Source organism: Phoca vitulina, unplaced genomic scaffold (assembly GCF_004348235.1).
Source record: "Phoca vitulina isolate PV1807 unplaced genomic scaffold, GSC_HSeal_1.0 scaffold19, whole genome shotgun sequence".
NCBI lineage: Eukaryota > Metazoa > Chordata > Mammalia > Carnivora > Phocidae > Phoca > Phoca vitulina.
The window spans coordinates 30,405,345-30,413,241 of record NW_022589722.1 but is presented as its reverse complement, the minus strand read 5'-3'; the positions used below and the strand labels follow the sequence as shown (position 1 = coordinate 30,413,241).

Below are 7,897 nucleotides of genomic sequence, written 5' to 3'. Positions count from 1 at the left end.
CTCAGGACTCTCTTGAGCATTTCTTGCAGGGCAGGTCTAGTGGTAATGAACTCCATCAAATTTTATTTCTCTGGGAATGTCTTACTTTCTCACTTTTGAAGGATATAGGATTCTTGGTTGACAGGGTTATTTTTATTTTCATTTAGCATTTTGAATATATTGGCCCCCTGTCTTATGGCCTCCAAAATTTCTGATAAGAAATCTGCTGATAATCTTATTGAGGATCCCGTGTATATAATTATTTGCTTCTCTCTTATTACTTTCAAGATTTGCTCTTTGTCTTTCACAAGTTTAATTATATTGTGTTGGTATGGGTGTCTTTGAATTCATCTTACTTGGTCTTCATTGAGCTTCTTGAATGTTTATATTCATGTCTTTCATCAGGTTTAGGAAGTTTTCAGCCATTATTTCTTAAATATTCTCTCTGTCCCTTTCTCCTATTGTGGGACTCCCACAATATGTATATTGGGGACCTTGATGGTGTCCTACAGGTCTGTTAGGCTCTGCTCATTTTTTTTTCAATCTCTTTTTCTTTCTATTCCTGAGATTTGATCATTTCCTCTGTCCTAGCTTCAGGTTCAGGGATGCTTTCTTCTGCTTGCTCAAATCTCTTTGAATCTTTGTAGTGAATTTTCCATTTCATAGATTTTTTTTTTAAGATTTTATTTTTAAGTGATCTCTACATTGAACATGGGGCTGAAACTCACAACTCCAAGATCAAGAGTTGAATGCTCCTCTGACTGAGGCAGCCAGGTGCCCCATGAATTTTCCACTTCAGTTATCATACTTTTCAGTTCCAGAATTTCTTTTTTGTTTCTTTTTAGGGTTACTGTTCCTTTATTCATATTTCCATTTTGTTCCTACATCATTTTCTTGACTTTCTTTACATCTTCCTTCAGTTCTTTGAACAGCTTAAAGACTGTTGTTTTAAAGTCTTTGTCTAGTAGATCTACTGTCTGGTCTTTTTCAGGGATAGTTTCTGTTTTGTTTTGTCCCTTTGAATGGGCCATACTTTCCTGCTTCTTTGCATGCCTTGTGGTTTTTGTGTTTTTGAAAACTGGACATTTGAATCTAATAATGTGGTAATGCTGGAAATCAAATTTTCCCTCTTTCCCAGCGTTTGTGGTGTTTTTTATCATCATTTTTTTAATTGTAGGTTGTCTCTGTGCTGAAGATCAACCTGAGGTGTAAACTTAAGGTCTTCCTGGGTCTTTTCCAAGCCTTTCGCTGGGCATGCATGGATCACTTGCTAGTATTTCCCTTATATGCAAGTGTTTTTGAATGTCCTGGTCTTTAATGTCTGGCTCCCAATAGGGGAAAAAAGAATACAATAAAGGTGGGGGAGGAGAAAGGGGCATTGGCCCTTTAGATCCCCAGAAGTCACTTCAACCTGAGGGGGAGGGGCTTGCAACAATGGGGAGAGGGGCAACAGCAGTGGTTGCTCACTTCTGTGTGCACCTCTGATCAGAAGCAGCAGTCAGTGACCAGAGCTCTGATCACCAGTATTTGGATTTGGAAAATAGGGTCCTTTTTGCCCTCCCTAGCTCTCACCAGCTGTGTGCAAGCTGCTGCAGGAACCAACTATCTCAAGCCTCATTTATTAAATCTTTTTCTTTTTGTAATACCAGCTTGCTATGTATTGTGTTTCATATACGCACGAGTCTGTTTCAGCTCTCTGTATTCTGATTCACAGTGTTATCTCATACCAGTAACTTAGTTATAACAACTCCATAGTAAGTCTTGATAACTAGCAAAGTAAGTCTCCTTGCATTATTCAAAGTAGTCTTGGTTATACTTGGCCCTTCGCACTTACACATACATTTTGGAATCGTTTACAAGTTCTTCAAAAAGCCCTATTGAGATTTTTGTGTGAGATTGCATTTAATATTAACATTTAATATTAGTTTGAGGAGAATTCCCATCTCTAAAGTACCAGGTTTCCTCATCCATTTGTTGCTCAAAAAGTTTTATGATTTTACACATCTTTTGTTTGATTTGCTCCTAGATACCTTAAATACTTTGTAACTATTATAAAATGGTACCTCTTTAGAAATTAGTTTCCAGCTATTTGTTGTGGGCATATAGACAATTAACTTTTGAATAATAATCTTATATCCTGCAATCTTATTGAACTGTCTTCTGGCAATGGCTTGTGCTTGATCCTCTTTGATTTTCAATTTTGGAGCCTCTGCAGATAATGACTGTTTTGTTTCTTCATTTCCAGCATTCTGTGTGTGTGTGTGTGTGTGTGTGTGTGTGTGTGAATGAATGTCAGTGTTTTGTCTTTAACAGCAATGGTCAAGATGGGGTGGAGTAGAACAGTGGCGGGGAAGTGTAAAAATATTATTACTCAGTCCTAAGTTATAGTTTCTGAGTTCTTCTTTGACTCATGAATTATTTTGAAATTAATTTTCAAAAATTGTAACTGTATAGACATTTTTTTGCTTAGTTTTTGTTACTGATTTCTATTTTTATGATAATGAGTTCAGGAATTTGTCTTTATTATATTGATTTTTTTGTATTTGTTGAGTCTTCCATTATAGCTTAGTATATGATCAGTATTCATAAATGTTCAAGATGTCCTTGGAAAGATGGTGTATTCTCCCACTTTGTGGATTTGTCAATCTCTCCTTATAATTCTGTCAGTTGGGGGTTTATATGTTTTGAGATTATGTTGTTAGGTTCAAAACAGGTTCAGAAATTTTGTACCTCTGTGAGAAAATGTTCCTTTTATCATTGCCTCTTACCTCTAATGATACTTTCTGTCTTTTAGTTTTTTCTGATACTAAAATAACTGCACCAGCTTTCTTTTGGATAATATTTGCTTAGTAAACCATTTTCCCTTCCCTCTAGTCTCAATCTGAAAGATGCTTCAGCTTTGATATGTTTCTTATAAATATCATATAGGTGCATTTTTCTTTTTCTTTTTTAAGATTTTATTTATTTGAGAGAGAGAGAGAAGGAGAGACAGTGAGAGAGTACAAGCAGGGAGGAGAGGGAGAAGCGGGCTCCCCATTGAGCCAGGAGCCCGATGTGGGGCTCGGTCCCAGGACCCTGGGATCATGACCTGAGCTGAAAGCAGACGCTTAACAGACTGAGCCACCCAGGTGCCCCCAGATGCATTTTTCTTATTTCTGCCTCGTCTGTGATCTTGTCTTCCAGTGGTAACTTTACTCCGTGTGCAGTTATAGTGATTGTAGATATGTGTTCATTTCTGCCACCTACTTTTGTACTTTCTGCTTTTTATGTTTTTTATTTATTTGATTTTAAAAATCTCCTTTTTTAAAAAAAGACTTTATTTGAGAGAGCGAGAGACAGAACACAATCGGTGGGGAGGGGCAGAGGCAAGAGGGAGAAGCAGACTCCCTGCCAAGCAGAGAACCCAACATGGGACTCGATCCCAGGAGCCCGGGATCATGACCTGAGCTGAAAGCAGATGCTTAACCGACTGAGCCACCCAGGCACCCAAAAAACTCTTTATCTTTGGTTGGATTGATTGAGTTTTCATCCCTTCCTCCACTTCCCACCGCACATTAAAGGTGTGCGGTTTTGTTCTCTTTCCATACTTAACATTCATTTTGACTTATCTGAAATTAACTACTATCTGTCCTTTAGTCTTGAATAATACCAAAACCTTAAAATGCTTTAATCCAAACACCCGTCCTATCTTTATTCCATTGTTGTCCTTTATTTTACTTCCATCTCATTTTTGTAGTCTTTAAATCACTTCCTAGTGCTCTTGTTTTGTTTTGTTTTTAGAGAGCGCGAGCGCGAGCGCAAGCAGGGGGAGGGGCAGAAGGAGAAGGAGAGAGTCTTAAGCAGGTTCCACGCTCAGCACAGAGCCTGACATGGGGCTTGACCTCATGACCCCGAGACCATGACCTGAGCTGAAATCAAGAGTCTGGTGCCCAAGCAACCAAGCCACCCAGGCACCCCTGTGTGCTATTGTTTTTAAATAGTGCTGATTTAGATTTGCCACATAGTTACCAATTACTTTGCCCAACAGTTTTTCTTACATTTCTCCCTTCCAAATGTTTTCTTTCTGAAATAAATCCTGTAGTATTTCTTTCAGTGAAAATCTTTATAGCGGTATTTTTTTAGTCTCTTAAGAAAAAAAGAACATAAAACCATCTTCTCTTCATCATTGTATTGACATTTAGCTGGAAAGGGAATTCTAGATGGACCTTTATTGTCTCTCAGCAGAAAAATCCAGTTGTAAACGTTATCATAGAGACTATGCTGTGCCACAGCCAGTTAGTTAGTAGAGGATCTGAGCTCGAATCCAGGCCCATGTGGCACCAGAGCCTAGTTCTTAGCCAAATCCTTTGTATTTGGAGTCACCAAATGCTAAATCATTTGAACAATAAAACTCTATCTACATCATGACAACACACAGGCAAATTTTAAAATATCTGATCCAGCTCAGCAACTGCTTTTAGGCACTTCCCATATGCTAAGCAATGTGGGGGTGTGAAAGAATGTGGTTCTTCAGTGGAGAGAAGCCCATCCCATTAGGGAAGCAGGAGGTGTTCAGTAGCGTTTATTCTATTGTGCTCTAGCATCCTGGCCAGTGTTCGGGGCCTCCTGATACTTGGAAGTAGAAAACACATAAGGCTGTCTCTCTTTTCTTATCCCTGTTGGAAACTCTTGATAGTGAGTGAAGCAAAGATGTCAGTATTCATGGTAGAGAAGAGGTTGTACAAGCCAAGACTGCCTTCATGTTGATAAAAAATGCCTTATTCGACTTGTAATCATAAACGCTACTATAGTAAAAGACGTACACTTTCTCTCCTTTTTGTCTCCTTGCTTGCATGATCAGCATCAGTTAAAATGAAGTAGCTCCTTAGATAGTCAAGGAGAAAAGAGAGAGAGAAAACCAACACACCACAGCCTAGACAACTCCATCCAGCACCGCTGGGCTGAGATCAAGGTTTGGTGCCCCCCCACCAATCCCGCCAATTACCTTAGCCCCCATCCCGGCCCCAGCTTTGCTGGAGTGAGGGTTCACCCCCAACCTTAAAAAGGTAGAGAGGGCTACCTCTCCCTTTCCATCATCACAAACAGTGCTGACTAACACAGCAGTGTGTCCTTGCTGACTGATACCTGATCCAGGCCTCAGCTTTTCAAACTGCAGCTCATCAAACTGAGATACACCCCTGCTGGATCTGCTCTCTGGTGCCTCTCTCTGATCGTCTTCTCTTTAAAGGGGTTCCTTTCTTCCTAGGGAAAAAAAATGTTCTGCCTCCAGAATTACCATTGAGGGGTTTTGCTTGTTCTAGAAGCTGACTTGACACTCCCTTCTCAAGCATGCTCCGTGTGGCCTGATGGACACAGCGCACATACTGGTTGGCCAATGCGGAGCCGCTGAGTGTCTGTCTGCTGGCTGTTCTGGCGGTAACACTGGAGAACCTGGGCCTGCAGATCAGCCCAGACAGGATGAAACTCACACTGGTTCAACCTTGCTTCCCCTTCCCCAGCAGCTTTCCGATACTGTTCAGTGGTGACTTTGTGGAATTCCGAGCTGCTCTCTGTAGAATGCATCCTGCTTCTTTATCACTCCAGCTTTCTCTTCCAGCTGCTTAGCGGGTGCTTTGCCTTGGCTCATGCCTCTTCCCTTGATCCCCTCTCTGTCGAGGAATAGTTCTGGTTAACTGCTCATTGGCACAAGCGCTCCCTCAGTCCAGCTCTTTGCCTTGGCTTTAGTCGTTTCTGAATTTCAGGGTCTTTCCTGACTTGCTCCAATGCCAGCCCTTCAGCTACTCTTCTTTTCACTTCTTTGTCAGAAACTGAGGCACCAGAAGCACCAGAATACTGCTGAGACTTCGAACCAGATGGGGAGCTGTCCCTCATACAATCAATCACATTTTCCAAAAACCGGATGCCCTTCACCATGGTGATGTTCTCCTTCTCATCTGCCTCAAAGGTGACCCGCGGGTGCTGGCAGTCCCACCCATGGCTCCTGCTTCTGTCCCCGCAGAGACCTAGCTTGCACCCATGAGCACTTCAGGCCCCCTGGGCACACACACGCACACACGCCTGGAAGCGCCCGGACTCTTCCCTTGTACCCCGGGAGCGAGGCCACGACCCCCCATGAGCCATCAGTGTCCTTGTATATTGATTGTCCTTAGTATTACATATGCGGACTGGGTGGGGAGCATCCAGAACACAAGCCAGAGACAAGGGTGTGCACATATCTTCATAGTTTATTTTGAAAGTGAGTGATTCCAGACACGGGGAGAGTGCAGCAGGAAAGGAGGAGAGCCAGAACAAGTGTGCACTCTCAAGTTGATCACTGGGTCTCTGTGTTACTCAGTTGTTCTCCAGAGAAGCAAGCAGAATGAAGAGATTGATTTTAAATAATTGGCTTATGATTATGGAAGCTAGGAAGTCCAAAATCTGTGTGGGCTGTCAGGCTTGAGACTCGGGAGAGCTGATGGTACAGATGAAGTCCAAAGACAGTCTGCTGGAGAATTCCTTCTTGCTCCAGGAGGTCAGTCTTTGTTCTATGCGGACCTTCAACTGATTGGATGAGGCCCACCCACATTATGGAGGACATTCTTCTTTACTTAAAGTTCACTGTTTTAATGTTAATCTCATCCAAAACACCCTCCAAGTTGACACGTAAAACTAACCATCACAGGCTCGACCCCCTGGTACCTCCCAGCAGCGTGTAGAGTGGACCTCAGATAGTACAACTCTGGACAGAGGGAGCACTTCCTTGCTGGTGCTCCACATCCTGTGGCCCAGACTTGTCCTATGGGATGTGAACTCTCATTTCCTGGTTGAGGATGCATGAATGCTGGGCAGGTTCTCAGCTTCTCCACCTTCTGCTAGAGACTTTTAGACTTACTGTTTTTCCCACTCATAGGAAAAAGCATTTACCTTTTCGTCACCCCCCAGGAATCATCACTGTCTTCTCTATGTCTTAATGCCCATTCTCTGTCCATGGCTGTCACCGTGTCCTGCAGGCCTTATGACCACACTGTCCCGCGATCCCTGTTGAATTCCCCACCTGCCATGAAGCCTCTGCGGGCAAAGACCTGCCCTGTTGTTCCTGTTTCCTCGGTTCCTTGGTTCTTATTAATTGCTTAATAAGTGTGGCCGGAACAGATGGAACAGGTTTTTCTTTTTGACTCTACCAGTGTTTTATCACCACTGGGGTCGTTCTCACTGGGCATTTAATACTCTGTGGTTGTGCCTTGGCCCAGCCCCGTAACCCCTATGGCCCCATTTTCTCACACATGACATGAGAGAAATGTTATTACTCAAAGGCTTGTCGCTGGATGGAATGAAGCATTAGGTGCAAAAGCACTTGTTACCTGTAAAGCAAAGCACAGGCCCAGGCTGCCAAGGGCGCCACATGGTCCCCAAAATCCGTTCTCCTCATCCTCTGCAGGAATCAACATGCCATGGGGTTTGTTGACACTTCCCATCTCCTTTGTTGCTGGTGCAACCTGGTGGCCACATGCTGGGACGTGTGCAGACACTAGTACAACTTCTAGATTGCTCCTGACATAGAAGATGAGCCCTGGCCCTGGAATGGGGCTCCTTGCCCTTCTTGAAAGCTGCAGTGTGAGTGTGCTCACCACCTACCTTTTACCCTAGGAGGAAGACCACGCGCTTGGGGTCAGCACTGCAGTGAGCCAGAAAGGGGCTGGGTCACAATCCTGGACCTTGGGACTGTTAGGTGCCCACGAAATAAGTAAGCCACCGTATTTTAGAGTCTGTTTCAGCAGCCGGGACTTTGTGCTGTTATTATAAGTACAGTGTCAGCAGGAGCCTCAGCTATCCAATGCCTCCCTACCTATGACACTAAACTCATGTTGGAGAAGAATCCTGTGGCCTTTTTTCTTAATGAGGACATTAAGTTGGAGGGCCAGGAGAAATTGAGGGCTGT

General features: G+C 43.2%; 1 pseudogene; it reads right to left on the bottom strand.

Moving 5' to 3' along the window:
* Positions 1–5,011: 5,011 nt before the first annotated feature.
* Positions 5,012–7,093, bottom strand: LOC116639918 (annotated as a pseudogene).
* Between the last annotated feature and the right edge of the window lie 804 nt (positions 7,094–7,897).